Source organism: Festucalex cinctus, chromosome 1 (assembly GCF_051991245.1).
Source record: "Festucalex cinctus isolate MCC-2025b chromosome 1, RoL_Fcin_1.0, whole genome shotgun sequence".
NCBI lineage: Eukaryota > Metazoa > Chordata > Actinopteri > Syngnathiformes > Syngnathidae > Festucalex > Festucalex cinctus.
Genome location: NC_135411.1, coordinates 42191036 through 42207859, shown reverse-complemented (window position 1 = coordinate 42207859; position 16824 = coordinate 42191036). Strand labels below are relative to the sequence as shown.

The window sequence follows — 16824 nt, the reverse complement described above, 5'->3', positions numbered from 1 at the left end:
AAGAACACCCTAACCAGATGACCGAACCACATTATCTGGTTCCTCTCCATGCGGACAAGCAGATGAGACTCTGGGTCTCTCCCAGTCCCGGATGACTAAGCTTCTTTCTGAAGCTGGCCCACTGTTCTACGCGCCGGATAAAAACCACACTTCTCCTGCTGAATCTCAGATTTGCACCCTCGAAAAGAGGTGTGTGATGTCCACATGGTCGTAACACACTCTCCAGTCACCTTCTTAAAAATCACACTGAGACACGTCAACCAGGACAACCCCAAATCATCCTGAGCCTTTAGCTCCTAAAGCCCCACCTCTGGGCATAGGTCCAGAGGAGACCTGGGTGACCCGCTTCTGGACGGAGTGAAACACTGTCCAACTGTTCTTCTTTTTTTCTTCAACATGCAATAATTGTTATTCCATCATAAGGTGTCTTTGAGCATTGCCTTGTCTGGTGCCCAACCTATGACGTGTGCTACACATAAGGCGCAGACCACTTATCTGCTTGGATCAATGGGACACACAAACCCCTCCACTACACAGTAAATTCTATAGAGTAAATTTGACTCTATTCAGAGTGGAACCAAATAGAATAAATTTTAGAGTAATATTTACACTTGGAAGAGAGTAAAATAAAGAATAGGAAAAAATCAAAGTGACTCAATGGTGGATGAACGAACTTACGACCTTCTGCTTGGGAGACAGCCAATCCACTCCCTGAGCCACACAGCTCCTACTTTCTGCTAGTATATTGCTCATTTCAGCTGCAGCTGATTCCATGATTGCATGGAATCTTCCTCAAACAAACAAAAAAAAAGCAAACAGTAGGAGGAGCATAGCTCAGGTGGTGGTGTGGCAGTCTCCCACGCTGAAGGTCGTGAATTTGAAACTCAACCCTTAAGTGAGTTTTTTTTCCCAATTGTTTATTTTACTCTCTTCCTAGTGTGAATCTTAGTTTACTCTAAAAGTGAGTCTATTTGGTTCCTATCTAAATAGAGTCAAATTTACACTCCAGAATTGACTGTGTATGATAAAGAGATCTTAGTATCTAATCTGAATGTGTTCCCGGCTTTATAGTATATTTATACATTTTTGGGGCGGTGAGGTGAGAATGCCGGACAGAACTGAACCTCTCAGCGGAATCATGTACAAGAACAGTGCATTTTATCAAAGCTACGACAATACAAACAATAGCGGCAAAAAGGTCAGCTGTTGCTGCGCTCTGAAAAAGATATTTAGAAGTTTCGATATAGAAAGAAAAGCAATTTTGTCCAAACCACACAATAGGGGCATAATAGCTGAAAGCATTTCCGCGATCAAAGATGTATTCACTATGCTGTCAGTTGTGTTTGTATGATTGGATTATTATGGTTGATGGCCACAATTCAGAAATCCCAATTGGAAAACTTCCAAGCATTTTTATCTTTTCTTTCTTGACTTTGACTGCTTTGTTCATGTACCCAGGCAGAAGGTAATTTGGACCGGCCGTACAGGCCAGAAAATTGTAATTCAAAACTATCAACACATAAACATACAAAAAGCAACGGAAGAGAAGTAGTAGTGTTGTAGTTTTTGTAAGATGAAAGTTGTTCAGAAGATTACGCGTATTACATATCCCTGAGGTCATACTTTGCAAAATCCACTTTTCAAAGGGATGCCCAATAAAGTGGCATTGAAAAATAGCAGGCAACGTACACCTGTAACAACACACACAAACATCTTTTACCCCCAGAAAGTTACAGAATCAAATGAAATACACAATTGGTAGGGAGCTCACAAAAATGGTGCATATATGACCTTTCATAGCTTGGTTCTCAAATTTGTATGGCTGCTGATGTCACTGAATTATGTTGCCGTTGTTAAATTCTAACGGGTTGAGAGACTTGTTCTTCTTTCTACCTATTTAATGTTTGACTTGAAAATGAGGAAATAAGACTGGAAATTGAGCAATGACAAGAACCAATTGTCAAATCATCGAATTAGACTGCAATTATGTTATAAACTATACGATACAATTGTTCCAATTATTTTACTAAATGTAAAATGTGTGGGTTCAAATAATTTTTTTTATCTTCTAGGATATATTTAGATATAAAAGTTGAAATGTCTCAGAATTGACCTCACTGTTCCAATACCTTTTAAGGGGAGTCTAAATTTGGACAGGATCATCAAATTATCTGTTTTATTCTTTTGGGGGAAAATATACATTTATAATGGGTTTTGTCCATCTGCATGCTGCATTAATAATTTGAATACTTGAAAGTGTTGATGCTTGACATAATTCTTTCAAAGATGCCTTTCAAAATTTTCTTGCGTCCACCAAATTAAAGGAAACACAACGACAGAATCATACCTTTAAAACCAGAAGCTGAGGCTGATGTATTATGAGAAATGTCTCCTTTGAAAGGACTGGTCCTTCAGAATAATGAGACCATTCCATTGAAAGCACTTACATTGTTCAACACACCCACACCCACTCAAACACTTACTGACTCATATATATATATATATATATATATATATATATATATATATATATATATATATATATATATATATATATATATATATATATATATATATATATATATATATATATATATATATACAGTATATATATATTTACATACATACACACACACACACACACACACATATATATATATATATATATATATATATATATATATATATATATATATATATATATATATATATATATATATTATTTTATATATATATATATATTTTTTTTTTACATTTTACTTTTGCTTCTTGTTTTTTGTTTTTTCTTTCCTGAGCGGTGATTGTTATTTTTACACCTGATCAACTTAAGTGGTCCTGCAGGAAGCAAAAAAAGGCATAATAACACAAAAAACTTGCTTCCATTTGCAGACAATTGGAGAAAATAATTATGGTTTTCATTAATGGCATAGTAAATTGTTGGCTTCTCGATAAATTTGATTTAGCTAGCATGCATGACAGCTAACGGACATTCAAATTAAGAGATTCAACTGCCACTATAATGTAATATAATACTCAACTGCATACTCAACTCAATTAAATAAAATACAATTTAAAATCCATGGATGCAGAATTTAGAGTAATGCAATTATTGAACATGACACAGGTAGAAAATCTACTGAGCGTCGTGCCACTGAATATGTGAGAGTGCAATTTTCAAAGCCTTAATTACAAATGGTTTTCATCTGTTTTCTTGTTTACAGAACAGTAGATAAATGCTTATGACAACTGTGTACTATTCCGTATATGCTTCTTACAAAAGTCCAATTTAAGTGATAATTTGTGGAGTCAATCTATTCAAAGACATTGGTATACAAAAAAACATCATTTCCTCTTGGTCTCGCCATGTGAGTTGGCTCCTCCAGAAAAGTGGTCAGTCCTCCATCATGTGTAATTTTCGATTCCAGATCCAATCTGGGTCACATGAATTAGAAACCTAATGATCATTAGTCTGCGATTGGCTGGCAACCAGTCCAGGGTGTCCCCCGCCTACTGCCCAGAGCCAGCTGAGATAGGCGCCAGCACCCCCCGCGACACTTGTGAGGAATAAGCGGTCAAGAAAATGGATCGATGGATGGATGATCATTAGTTTGCAGATTTTCTCAGTTGCTTCAGTACATTTCTCAGATCAAAAACGAAGGTGTCAAAACTATTTGAGTTGAGTAGAGTCAATTGATCAAAAGTTGTCAATTATCTTTTCTAAAGATTCAAATTTATAGTTTAGGTTTAGGTTTTTTTGTTTTGTTTTGTTTTTTCCACACTGACTTGACATCATTGTTTGAGTTTTAGTTTCGATAAAGTTTTGATAGGATGACACAACAGTTGCAAATAAAAACTGTCAAAATATCTTAATGAATGGATTTATCATTTATCAATTAACAGTGAAAAATACAAAGGCAAATGAGGGTTAATTGTTAAAGTTTGAATGTAATTATTCCGAGGAAAATCTGCGGAGAAAATCACTACAGGAAGGGAGGAAACTACTTAGCAGAATCGAATCAGAGAAGGGAAAAATGTGTGGGTGTTTGTATATGTGTGCGTGTCAGTGTCGGGGTGTGTATGCGTGCGTGCGTGAACTGGTTTCAAATACCTTCTGAGTACACTTGCCCAATTGGTTTCAATGGGCCTGGAGGACCCGATACGGTCAGAGGACCTTTGCGCACAACACGGTCGTGCAGAAGTTTGCGGCCGGCCCAACGCAATCAGCGAGTTGCCCGCACCCGGTGATCAGCCTCGGTTGTTTGCAATCAACACGCAGAAGCGTTTTGTAGCTTTCACTCGGCAGAAGAGTGGCGTGTAGCTCGGCAGCTCTGGTCCATTTCTCTGTGGAAAGAAGGCACGTCGACGGTGGTGAGTTTGTATTAACTTAAACCACATTTAAAAGTGACCATTGCTGAGTGGAAATGACCAGACGCCTTTGTGTAATCCGCAGCTCAAAGCCTCGCTGTCTCCGTTAAAACCTCGCTGTCTCTGCGACCCAACCATGCCTCCGCCGGCTCTCTTCTGTTGCTGGCGAGGGCACCAAGGTACACCACTGCCTCTTTTGTCAAAACGCCTACGGTAAAATTGCTCGCCACTTCGAAAGTGTCCACGTGGACCACAACCGGGTAGCTAGTTTCATGGGTCTCGCGAAGGGGTCTGCTGAGCAGAGGTGACAAATAGCCGCACTGTGTACCCGCGGCTGTTAGGGCTCCTGCGGACTCCCCATGAGCCCTGCCTGTTCCCTTTTCCCCTTTTCGTGTGTGTGTGGGGGTGTGTGTATTTGTGCTGCTCGTTAGGAGGAGGCACAGCTGAGGCAGAGGCCAGGTGTTGGCAATCACCGCCAAGCTACTTAAGCCAGCCCTGGACCACACCTCAGCGCCAGATCGTCTTATCCTGTCATTCAGTCAGTCGTATCCAGCCACTATTGTCGTTCCTGTTGTTAGTGCCTTGTTGCTCATGCCCTTTGTCTCGCCTCCACCCAGATGACCCTCACTGGCTCCTGCTGTGTCTTGTTCTCTCGCCTGCCGACCTGCCTGCTCGCTTGCCTGCTCCCCTGGACCGTGGACCACGCACTTCCTGCTTGGATTCAACTCACTGCCTCCCCATTCATTTGTTTGTGAACTCATTAAACCACTCGCACGTTAACCTGCCTTGCCTGTCATATCTGCACGTGGGTCCCGCTCCTGCACCCCCGAACCCTAACAGTGGCAACTACGAGCACAACTGCCGGGTGTTGGAGGCTGGTGCCTACTAACCAATTTGGGAATTGGTTAGTACCATGGCCGCCGACGCAGTCACGGAAACGGTCGTGTCCGATAAGCTCATTATAGCTCTCGGCGATCTCTGGCTTGACAAGGGTGGGACTTCGCACCGTAACATTAGGTATGTGCGTGCTAGACTGTGTCAGATAGGCCAGATTGTACGCCACGAGCTGGATGTTGACCCAGAAAGCTGGCTCACAAAACTAATCGACCCACGGAAGTACATGCTTGTGGTCGAAGCAGCCAAGGTAATATCTACGATCCGGTACAAGTCAAGTTCTCATTACCAGAGTTGGTGCTAAAGCTTGGTCACATCTTGAAACAAGCCAGCCGGCGATTAGGCGCGTGGGCGTCCATGGGCAGTGATAAAGCAGTCAGCTGGCGTGCCAAGGCGTTCCGCAAGGTACGTGGGTTGTTGTGGCACGGTGCGCAACACCCATCATTTGGCGTGAACTCTCCAAGGTATGCTTTACGGAATTCGTTTTTTCAGCCGTCTCCGTGCTGGCGAGGTGTCAGCGATGCGGTTGTAGGATTTGCCTTGCCTTATACGTGAGTGCGAGCGGCAGGGCGGCTTTGATTGGGCGTTGAGCAAGGGCGAGAGACTTAGTCAAGAAACTGAAGGTTGTTTATATCCGCGGGAAACGTGGGCGTCCGGGGCCGGTTCTCATTAAGCCGAATGTGATGAACTGCCTTCGGGTCCTGTGTCAGCTTAGAGAAGCTTGTGGGGTGCTACCCCAAAACACTTATCTGTTCCCCGCGCAAGGTTCCCTTCAGCACATCCGTGGATGCGATACTTTGCGCCAGCATGTAAATTCATGCGGAGCTGAATTCCCTGACAGGCTGAGATCCACGGTCTTACGGAAGCATGCTGCGACACGATCCACCGCGCTTGACTTATCCGAAGTTGAAATTGGCCAACTTGCTGACTTTATGGGGCATGACATCCGCGTCCATCGTGGATACTACTGGCTTCCGGACGACATATTTCAGGTGACGAGGTTGAGCAAATTTTACCTGACCTTAGAGCGCAGTCAATTACATGAGCACCAAGGAAAACGCTTGGTGGATGTGGACTCCACACTGACGGGTGAGCGAGCTCGCTGCTACGCTGTGGCTCTTTGTTGACCGCGGAAACCTAATGGCATGCCTTCTTCCCACAGGCGCATCTGCACACGGGTCTTTGCCTGCCTGCTCGCCGGGACATCAGCACTCAGACAACCCCGAGCCTGGACCAGCGACTCTGGTCCGTCCCCTCATTGACTGGTGAGCAAACTCGCTGCTACGCTGTGGCTTTTTGTTGACTGCGGAAACCTAATGACATGCCTTCTTCCCACAGACTCATCTACACACGGCTCTTTGCCTGCCTGTTTGCTGGGGCCATCCACATTCTCTCCAGGACATCACAACTCAGACACCCCTGGACAAAACGGCACTCACCGTCAAGGGACGCCCTCGTGTCCTTCTTCGGCTGGTGATGACCCCGATGGGTTCCGGGACCGGCATCTTCAGCTTCAGACTCAGAAACTGCATCTGAAAGGCAATTGGAGCTACACCGCTGTCTTCGGAAAACCACTGTGCAGCGTACCTGGTCGGCCCAGGAGGTTTCAGCTGTGCGACGACATCTGGCTGAGTGGATCGACTCGATGACTGTCCCACGGAAACACGAATGCGATCGCGTCCTGAAAATCACATCCGAAATATTTCAAAGTCCCACGCAGGCCCGAAATTTTTCAAAGTCAGATGCATGTCCGAAATATTTCAAAGTCCACCTCGGGCCGGGCTACCAGGGGTGCGAATCCCCCATTGGTTTGAACGGCCAGGGTAACAGGGGTGCCGATCCCCCATTGAGTTGAATGGCCGGGCTAACAGGGGTCCGAATCCCCCATTGGTTTGAACGGCCGGGCTACCAGGAGTGCCAATCCCCTGCAAATAGGGCACCCAGGTCGCCTTTCGGGCAACTTTGCACCCAAACTGCAAAATGTATGGGGTACGATTTCAGAAAGGACCCATTTCAGACGAGGCACCTCCAGGGCCAAACAAGGGAGGCTCGCCAAACTAGGGCTAGTGGAGCACCTAGGCAGAGTTATCTTGGGCAGGTGCACCAATTCTGCTTGAAGTGCTTGATAACGGCTCACTGGTGGGTTTATTAGTTTTGTCTGCTTGCAATTTTATTTTTTATTTTTTTTTTATTTTTTTTTTTGACTTTTTGGTTCATTGGTTCTTGCATTGGTTCAAGGTAGATAGACAATTTATCCATCCAGTCAGGATAGGTAGTTAAAAATCTTCTGTCAGAAGTAGGATTCAAACACACGCCTCCAGTGGAGACTGCGACCTGAATGCAGCGCCTTACCCCGGGTTTTCACCGGTTGCGGTTGCGGTGCGGTTGCGGTGCGGTCCAGCGACGCAAGCAATTGGATTCCATTCATTCGAATGGTGCAGTTTACACCGCTTGCGGGTGCGTTGCGTGTCGACTGCGGAAGGACTGCGCCGTGCCGCAAGCCTTCCGCAAGGATAGACCTATTTTCTATTTTTGCCGGACGCCGCAGCGGTAGGCCTCCGGCAAATGGCAAGCTAGCACAAAACACATCGAGCGGGACAGGAAGACCGAGGCAGTTTCAAAATAAATTTCCGGTTACCTTTCAGAATAAAACACTCGCCAGCTCCTATTTCGCAAGTTTTTCAGCAAAACGTGACGTGGGCGTCGCCGGGCCATGTGCTCATTCACGGTTTAGACACCAGCGAACATGGACGAGGAGAGGTTTATATTGGAGGTGGAAAACCACAAAATAATATATGACACGGCACATCCTTTTTATAAGGACTGTAATGTATTGTGAGTTTGATGTTCGCGATTGCTTGTTGTGCCCGTCTCGCTTGCCGTACTGAGCGGCAGCCGGACGCGGAAGACAGAAATAAAGAGTGGACCCGCACTGACCCGACTCTCGTTATTAATATACTTTACAAGGACAACCAAAAAAAGGATGCTGAATGGAATCTCATAGCAGAAGAAGAAGAAAAGGTTAAATCAAAAGAAGTCCACCTCTCGTTGTGAAATGCCACATGATCGCGCGCGCGCGGTCCCGCGAGACACGTTGGGAAGTGGGCGGCGACGGAGCTGCCGGACCGCAGCTGTGCGGAGCCGGTGTGGATTGACAAAAAAATTGACCCGTCCGGAGCACGCAGTCAAGACGCACCGCACCGCAACCGCATCCGGTGAAAACCCGGGGTCAGACCACTCGACCATCCTGACACGTTAGGGTTTTTGATAGCTATTCACTGGTTGGTTTATTAGTTTTTTCAGCTTGCAAGGAGCACTGTCTTGCAAAAGGTTTTTTTTGGGACTGTTTTGTGAATTGGGTTTGTTGGTTCTTGCATTGGTTTAAGGCAGATAGACAATTTATCCATCCAGTCTCACTGGTGGTTTATTAGTTTGCTCAGCTTGCAAAGTTTTTTTTTTTTGGAACTGTTTGGCTCATTGGTTTAAGGTAGATAGACAATTTATCCATGCAGTCAGGGTAGGTAGTTAAAAGTCTTCTGTCAGAAGTGGGATTCGAACCCACGCCTCCAGGTGAGACTGCGACCTGAACGCAGCGCCTTAGACCGCTCGGCCATCCTGACGTGTTCAAATGATTAAAAACAATTCACTGGTTGGTTTATTAGTTTTGTCAGCTCGCATTAGTAGCTCTTTCTTGCAAAGTCTGTTGTTTTTTTTTTGGTACCGTTTGGTTAATAGGGTTTGTTGGTTCTTTCATTGGTATCAGTGCGATAGATAGACAATTTATTCATCCAGTCAGGGTAGGTAGTTAAAAGTCTTCTGTCAGAAGTGGGATTCGAACCCACGCCTCCAGGGGAGACTGCGACCTGAACGCAGCGCCTTAGACCGCTCGGCCATCCTGACTTCTTCAAATGATTGAAAACAATTCACTGGTTGGTTTATTAGTTTTGTCAGCTCGCATTAGGAGCTCTTTCTTGCAAAGTCTGTTGTTTTTTTGGTACCGTTTGGTTAATAGGGTTTGTTGGTTCTTTCATTGGTATCAGGTCGATAGATAGACAATTTATTCATCCAGTCAGGGTAGGTAGTTAAAAGTCTTCTGTCAGAAGTGGGATTCGAACCCACGCCTCCAGGGGAGACTGCGACCTGAACGCAGCGCCTTAGACCGCTCGGCCATCCTGACTTGTTCAAATGATTGAAAACAATTCACTGGTTGGTTTATTAGTTTTGTCAGCTCGCATTAGGAGCTATTTCTTGCAAAGTCTGTTGTTTTTTTGGTACCGTTTGGTTAATAGGGTTTGTTGGTTCTTTCATTGGTATCAGGTCGATAGATAGACAATTTATTCATCCAGTCAGGGTAGGTAGTTAAAAGTCTTCTGTCAGAAGTGGGATTCGAACCCACGCCTCCAGGGGAGACTGCGACCTGAACGCAGCGCCTTAGACCGCTCGGCCATCCTGACTTGTTCAAATGATTGAAAACAATTCACTGGTTGGTTTATTAGTTTTGTCAGCTCGCATTAGGAGCTCTTTCTTGCAAAGTCTGTTGTTTTTTTTGGTTTGGTTAATAGGGTTTGTTGGTTCTTTCATTGGTATCAGGTCGATAGACAATTTATTCATCCAGTCAGGGTAGGTAGTTAAAAGTCTTCTGTCAGAAGTGGGATTCGAACCCACGCCTCCAGTGGAGACTGCGACCTGAACGCAGCGCTTTAGACCGCTCGGCAATCCTGACGCGTTCAAATGATTGAAAACAATTCACTGGTTGGTTTATCAGTTTTGTCAGCTCGCATTAAGAGCTCTTTCTTGCAAAGTCTGTTGGGTTTTTTTGGTACCGAGAGGAGAGCAATAGACAAGTGCAAGCGAGGGGTGGACCGTGGAAACACTCCAAAAACTTTTCACCATCTAAACAGTGCCACAAATTTAAGGATAAAGTGTGTGTAGCTGCATGCTGCAGGAGCTCCAGTCATAAACCGTCAGTTAGGGTTTGCCATATTTTGTGCTTTTGTAATGATCCTTATTTGCATCTGTGGATTTCTCAGAAAGGCCCCTCCGTGAGCCGGCACCTTAACGTGGTGGAGGGGTTTGCGTGTTCCAATGATCCTAGGAGCTATGTTGTCTGGGGCTTTATGCCCCTGGTAGGGTCACCCATGGCAAACAGGTCCTAGGTGAGGGGCCAGACTAAGAACGGCTCAGAAGACCCTTATGATGGCAAATATCTTTGGAGAAGCGTTTCCCTCGCCCGGACGCGGGTCACCGGGGCCCCCCTCTGGAGCCAGGCCTGGAGGCGGGGCTCGCTGGCGAGCGCCTGGTGGCCGGGCCTGCACCCATGGGGCCCGGCCGGGCACAGCCCGAAGAGGCAACGTGGGTCCCCCTTCCCACGGGCTCACCACCGGTGGGAGGGGCCAAAGGGGTCGGGTGCAGTGTAGGCTGGGTGGCAGTCAAGGGAGGAGACCTTGGCGGACCGACCCCCGGCTACAGAAACTGGCTCTTGGGACATGGAATGTCACCTCTCTGGCAGGGAAGGAGCCCGAGCTGGTGTGCGAGGCCGAGAAGTTCCGACTAGACATAGTCGGACTCGCCTCCACACACGGCTTGGGCTCTGGTACCAGTCCTCATGAGAGGGGTTGGACTCTCTTCCACTCTGGAGTTGCCCATGGTGTGAGGCGCAGAGCAGGTGTGGGCATACTTATTCCCCCCCGGCTCGGCGCCTGTACGTTGGGGTTTACCCCGGTGGACGAGAGGGTAGCCTCCCTCCGCCTTCGGGTGGGGGGACGGGTCCTGACTGTTGTTTGTGCATATGCACCAAACAGCAGCTCAGAGTACCCACCCTTTTTGGAGTCCTTGGAGGGTGTGCTGGAGAGCGCTCCCTCTGGGGACTCCCTCGTCCTGCTGGCGGACTTCAACGCTCACGTGGGGAATGACAGTGAGACCTGGAGGGGCGTGATTGGGAGGAACGGCCCCCCTGATCGGAACCCGAGCGGTGTTCTGTTATTGGACTTCTGTGCTCGTCACGGTTTGTCCATAACGAACACCATGTTCAAGCATAAGGATGTCCATATGTGCACTTGGCACCAGGACACCCTAGGCCGCAGTTCGATGATCGACTTTGTAGTCGTGTCATCGGATTTGCGGCCGCATGTTTTGGACACTCGGGTGAAGAGAGGGGCGGAGCTGTCAACTGATCACCACCTGGTGGTGTGTTGGCTCCGATGGTGGGGGAAGATGCCAGTCCGACCTGGCAGACCCAAACGTATTGTGAGGGTTTGCTGGGAACGTCTGGCGGAATCCCCTGTCAGAAAGAGTTTCAATGCCCACCTCCGGCAGGGCTTCTCCCTTGTTTCGGGGGAGGCGGGGGACATTGAGTCCGAATGGGCCATGTTCCGCGCCTCCATTGTTGAGGCGGCCGATCGGAGCAGTGGCCGTAAGGTGGTCGGTGCCTGTCGTGGCGGCAATCCTCGAACCCGCTGGTGGACACCAGCGGTAAGAGATGCCGTCAAGCTGAAGAAGGAGTCCTATCGGGCCTTTTTGGCCTGTCGGACTCCGGAGGCAGCTGACGGGTACCGGAGGGCCAAGCGGAACGCGGCTTCGGCGGTTGCTGAGGCAAAAACTCGGACATGGGAGGAATTCGGTGAGGCCATGGAAAACGACTTCCGGACGGCTTCGAGGAAATTCTGGTCCACCATCCGGCGTCTCAGGAGGGGAAAGCAGTGCACCGTTAACACTGTGTATAGTGGCGATGGGGTGCTGCTGACCTCGACTCGGGACGTCGTGAAGCGGTGGGGGGAATACTTCGAAGACCTCCTCAATTCCACCAACACGTCTCCTCTTGAGGAAGCAGAGTCTGGGGACTCTGGGGTGGGCTCTCCTATCTCTGGGGTCGAAGTCACTGAGGTGGTTGGAAAGCTCCTCGGTGCTAGGGCCCCGGGGGTGGATGAGATCCGCCCGGAGTTCCTAAAGACTCTGGATGTTGTGGGGCTGTCGTGGTTGACACGCCTCTACAACATCGCGTGGACATCGGGGACAGTGCCTCTGGATTGGCAGACCGGGGTGGTGGTCCCCCTTTTTAAGAAGGGGGACCGGAGGGTGTGTTCCAACTACAGAGGGATCACACTCCTCAGCCTTCCTGGTAAGGTCTATTCAGGGGTGCTGGAGAGGAGGGTCCGTCGGGAGGTCGAATCTCGGATCCAGGAGGAGCAGTGTGGTTTTCGTCCTGGCCGTGGAACAGTGGACCAGCTCTACACCCTCCGCAGGATCCTCGAGGGTGCGTGGGAGTTCGCTCAACCAGTCCACATGTGTTTTGTGGATTTGGAGAAGGCGTTCGACCGTGTCCCTCGGGGAGTTCTGTGGGGGGTGCTTCGGTTGTACGGGGTGCCGGGCCCCTTGATACGGGCTGTTCGGTCCCTGTACGACCGTTGCCAGAGTTTGGTCCGCATTGGTTCATTGGTTCTTGCATTGGTTCAAGGTAGATAGACAATTTATCCATCCAGTCAGGATAGGTAGTTAAAAATCTTCTGTCAGAAGTAGGATTCAAACACACGCCTCCAGTGGAGACTGCGACCTGAATGCAGCGCCTTACCCCGGGTTTTCACCGGTTGCGGTTGCGGTGCGGTTGCGGTGCGGTCCAGCGACGCAAGCAATTGGATTCCATTCATTCGAATGGTGCAGTTTACACCGCTTGCGGGTGCGTTGCGTGTCGACTGCGGAAGGACTGCGCCGTGCCGCAAGCCTTCCGCAAGGATAGACCTATTTTCTATTTTTGCCGGACGCCGCAGCGGTAGGCCTCCGGCAAATGGCAAGCTAGCACAAAACACATCGAGCGGGACAGGAAGACCGAGGCAGTTTCAAAATAAATTTCCGGTTACCTTTCAGAATAAAACACTCGCCAGCTCCTATTTCGCAAGTTTTTCAGCAAAACGTGACGTGGGCGTCGCCGGGCCATGTGCTCATTCACGGTTTAGACACCAGCGAACATGGACGAGGAGAGGTTTATATTGGAGGTGGAAAACCACAAAATAATATATGACACGGCACATCCTTTTTATAAGGACTGTAATGTATTGTGAGTTTGATGTTCGCGATTGCTTGTTGTGCCCGTCTCGCTTGCCGTACTGAGCGGCAGCCGGACGCGGAAGACAGAAATAAAGAGTGGACCCGCACTGACCCGACTCTCGTTATTAATATACTTTACAAGGACAACCAAAAAAAGGATGCTGAATGGAATCTCATAGCAGAAGAAGAAGAAAAGGTTAAATCAAAAGAAGTCCACCTCTCGTTGTGAAATGCCACATGATCGCGCGCGCGCGGTCCCGCGAGACACGTTGGGAAGTGGGCGGCGACGGAGCTGCCGGACCGCAGCTGTGCGGAGCCGGTGTGGATTGACAAAAAAATTGACCCGTCCGGAGCACGCAGTCAAGACGCACCGCACCGCAACCGCATCCGGTGAAAACCCGGGGTCAGACCACTCGACCATCCTGACACGTTAGGGTTTTTGATAGCTATTCACTGGTTGGTTTATTAGTTTTTTCAGCTTGCAAGGAGCACTGTCTTGCAAAAGGTTTTTTTTGGGACTGTTTTGTGAATTGGGTTTGTTGGTTCTTGCATTGGTTTAAGGCAGATAGACAATTTATCCATCCAGTCTCACTGGTGGTTTATTAGTTTGCTCAGCTTGCAAAGTTTTTTTTTTTTGGAACTGTTTGGCTCATTGGTTTAAGGTAGATAGACAATTTATCCATGCAGTCAGGGTAGGTAGTTAAAAGTCTTCTGTCAGAAGTGGGATTCGAACCCACGCCTCCAGGTGAGACTGCGACCTGAACGCAGCGCCTTAGACCGCTCGGCCATCCTGACGTGTTCAAATGATTAAAAACAATTCACTGGTTGGTTTATTAGTTTTGTCAGCTCGCATTAGTAGCTCTTTCTTGCAAAGTCTGTTGTTTTTTTTTTGGTACCGTTTGGTTAATAGGGTTTGTTGGTTCTTTCATTGGTATCAGTGCGATAGATAGACAATTTATTCATCCAGTCAGGGTAGGTAGTTAAAAGTCTTCTGTCAGCAGTGGGATTCGAACCCACGCCTCCAGGGGAGACTGCGACCTGAACGCAGCGCCTTAGACCGCTCGGCCATCCTGACTTCTTCAAATGATTGAAAACAATTCACTGGTTGGTTTATTAGTTTTGTCAGCTCGCATTAGGAGCTCTTTCTTGCAAAGTCTGTTGTTTTTTTGGTACCTTTTGGTTAATAGGGTTTGTTGGTTCTTTCATTGGTATCAGGTCGATAGATAGACAATTTATTCATCCAGTCAGGGTAGGTAGTTAAAAGTCTTCTGTCAGAAGTGGGATTCGAACCCACGCCTCCAGGGGAGACTGCGACCTGAACGCAGCGCCTTAGACCGCTCGGCCATCCTGACTTGTTCAAATGATTGAAAACAATTCACTGGTTGGTTTATTAGTTTTGTCAGCTCGCATTAGGAGCTATTTCTTGCTAAGTCTGTTGTTTTTTTGGTACCGTTTGGTTAATAGGGTTTGTTGGTTCTTTCATTGGTATCAGGTCGATAGATAGACAATTTATTCATCCAGTCAGGGTAGGTAGTTAAAAGTCTTCTGTCAGAAGTGGGATTCGAACCCACGCCTCCAGGGGAGACTGCGACCTGAACGCAGCGCCTTAGACCGCTCGGCCATCCTGACTTGTTCAAATGATTGAAAACAATTCACTGGTTGGTTTATTAGTTTTGTCAGCTCGCATTAGGAGCTCTTTCTTGCAAAGTCTGTTGTTTTTTTTGGTTTGGTTAATAGGGTTTGTTGGTTCTTTCATTGGTATCAGGTCGATAGACAATTTATTCATCCAGTCAGGGTAGGTAGTTAAAAGTCTTCTGTCAGAAGTGGGATTCGAACCCACGCCTCCAGTGGAGACTGCGACCTGAACGCAGCGCTTTAGACCGCTCGGCAATCCTGACGCGTTCAAATGATTGAAAACAATTCACTGGTTGGTTTATCAGTTTTGTCAGCTCGCATTAAGAGCTCTTTCTTGCAAAGTCTGTTGGGTTTTTTTGGTACCGAGAGGAGAGCAATAGACAAGTGCAAGCGAGGGGTGGACCGTGGAAACACTCCAAAAACTTTTCACCATCTAAACAGTGCCACAAATTTAAGGATAAAGTGTGTGTAGCTGCATGCTGCAGGAGCTCCAGTCATAAACCGTCAGTTAGGGTTTGCCATATTTTGTGCTTTTGTAATGATCCTTATTTGCATCTGTGGATTTCTCAGAAAGGCCCCTCCGTGAGCCGGCACCTTAACGTGGTGGAGGGGTTTGCGTGTTCCAATGATCCTAGGAGCTATGTTGTCTGGGGCTTTATGCCCCTGGTAGGGTCACCCATGGCAAACAGGTCCTAGGTGAGGGGCCAGACTAAGAACGGCTCAGAAGACCCTTATGATGGCAAATATCTTTGGAGAAGCGTTTCCCTCGCCCGGACGCGGGTCACCGGGGCCCCCCTCTGGAGCCAGGCCTGGAGGCGGGGCTCGCTGGCGAGCGCCTGGTGGCCGGGCCTGCACCCATGGGGCCCGGCCGGGCACAGCCCGAAGAGGCAACGTGGGTCCCCCTTCCCACGGGCTCACCACCGGTGGGAGGGGCCAAAGGGGTCGGGTGCAGTGTAGGCTGGGTGGCAGTCAAGGGAGGAGACCTTGGCGGACCGACCCCCGGCTACAGAAACTGGCTCTTGGGACATGGAATGTCACCTCTCTGGCAGGGAAGGAGCCCGAGCTGGTGTGCGAGGCCGAGAAGTTCCGACTAGACATAGTCGGACTCGCCTCCACACACGGCTTGGGCTCTGGTACCAGTCCTCATGAGAGGGGTTGGACTCTCTTCCACTCTGGAGTTGCCCATGGTGTGAGGCGCAGAGCAGGTGTGGGCATACTTATTGCCCCCCGGCTCGGCGCCTGTACGTTGGGGTTTACCCCGGTGGACGAGAGGGTAGCCTCCCTCCGCCTTCGGGTGGGGGGACGGGTCCTGACTGTTGTTTGTGCATATGCACCAAACAGCAGCTCAGAGTACCCACCCTTTTTGGAGTCCTTGGAGGGTGTGCTGGAGAGCGCTCCCTCTGGGGACTCCCTCGTCCTGCTGGCGGACTTCAACGCTCACGTGGGGAATGACAGTGAGACCTGGAGGGGCGTGATTGGGAGGAACGGCCCCCCTGATCGGAACCCGAGGGGTGTTCTGTTATTGGACTTCTGTGCTCGTCACGGTTTGTCCATAACGAACACCATGTTCAAGCATAAGGGTGTCCATATGTGCACTTGGCACCAGGACACCCTAGGCCGCAGTTCGATGATCGACTTTGTAGTCGTGTCATCGGATTTGCGGCCGCATGTTTTGGACACTCGGGTGAAGAGAGGGGCGGAGCTGTCAACTGATCACCACCTGGTGGTGTGTTGGCTCCGATGGTGGGGGAAGATGCCAGTCCGACCTGGCAGACCCAAACGTATTGTGAGGGTTTGCTGGGAACGTCTGGCGGAATCCCCTGTCAGAAAGAGTTTCAATGCCCACCTCCGGCAGGGCTTCTCCCTTGTTTCGGGGGAGGCGGGGGACAT

General features: G+C 48.5%; 10 non-coding genes across 10 annotated transcripts; all 10 read right to left on the bottom strand.

The window, feature by feature from the left end:
* Positions 1–8796: 8796 nt before the first annotated feature.
* On the bottom strand, positions 8797–8879 carry trnal-cag (transfer RNA leucine (anticodon CAG)). The gene has a single exon. It is a non-coding gene; the product is annotated as a tRNA-Leu (tRNA).
* A 197-nt stretch (positions 8880–9076) lies between these two features.
* Positions 9077–9159, bottom strand: trnal-cag (transfer RNA leucine (anticodon CAG)). The gene has a single exon. It is a non-coding gene; the product is annotated as a tRNA-Leu (tRNA).
* Positions 9160–9353: 194 nt separating this feature from the next.
* trnal-cag (transfer RNA leucine (anticodon CAG)) lies at positions 9354–9436 on the bottom strand. The gene has a single exon. It is a non-coding gene; the product is annotated as a tRNA-Leu (tRNA).
* Positions 9437–9630: 194 nt separating this feature from the next.
* trnal-cag (transfer RNA leucine (anticodon CAG)) lies at positions 9631–9713 on the bottom strand. The gene has a single exon. It is a non-coding gene; the product is annotated as a tRNA-Leu (tRNA).
* Positions 9714–9899: 186 nt separating this feature from the next.
* On the bottom strand, positions 9900–9982 carry trnal-cag (transfer RNA leucine (anticodon CAG)). The gene has a single exon. It is a non-coding gene; the product is annotated as a tRNA-Leu (tRNA).
* A 4029-nt stretch (positions 9983–14011) lies between these two features.
* Positions 14012–14094, bottom strand: trnal-cag (transfer RNA leucine (anticodon CAG)). The gene has a single exon. It is a non-coding gene; the product is annotated as a tRNA-Leu (tRNA).
* Positions 14095–14291: 197 nt separating this feature from the next.
* trnal-cag (transfer RNA leucine (anticodon CAG)) lies at positions 14292–14374 on the bottom strand. Its single transcript has one exon. It is a non-coding gene; the product is annotated as a tRNA-Leu (tRNA).
* Positions 14375–14568: 194 nt separating this feature from the next.
* trnal-cag (transfer RNA leucine (anticodon CAG)) lies at positions 14569–14651 on the bottom strand. The gene has a single exon. It is a non-coding gene; the product is annotated as a tRNA-Leu (tRNA).
* A 194-nt stretch (positions 14652–14845) lies between these two features.
* Positions 14846–14928, bottom strand: trnal-cag (transfer RNA leucine (anticodon CAG)). Its single transcript has one exon. It is a non-coding gene; the product is annotated as a tRNA-Leu (tRNA).
* A 186-nt stretch (positions 14929–15114) lies between these two features.
* trnal-cag (transfer RNA leucine (anticodon CAG)) lies at positions 15115–15197 on the bottom strand. The gene has a single exon. It is a non-coding gene; the product is annotated as a tRNA-Leu (tRNA).
* Between the last annotated feature and the right edge of the window lie 1627 nt (positions 15198–16824).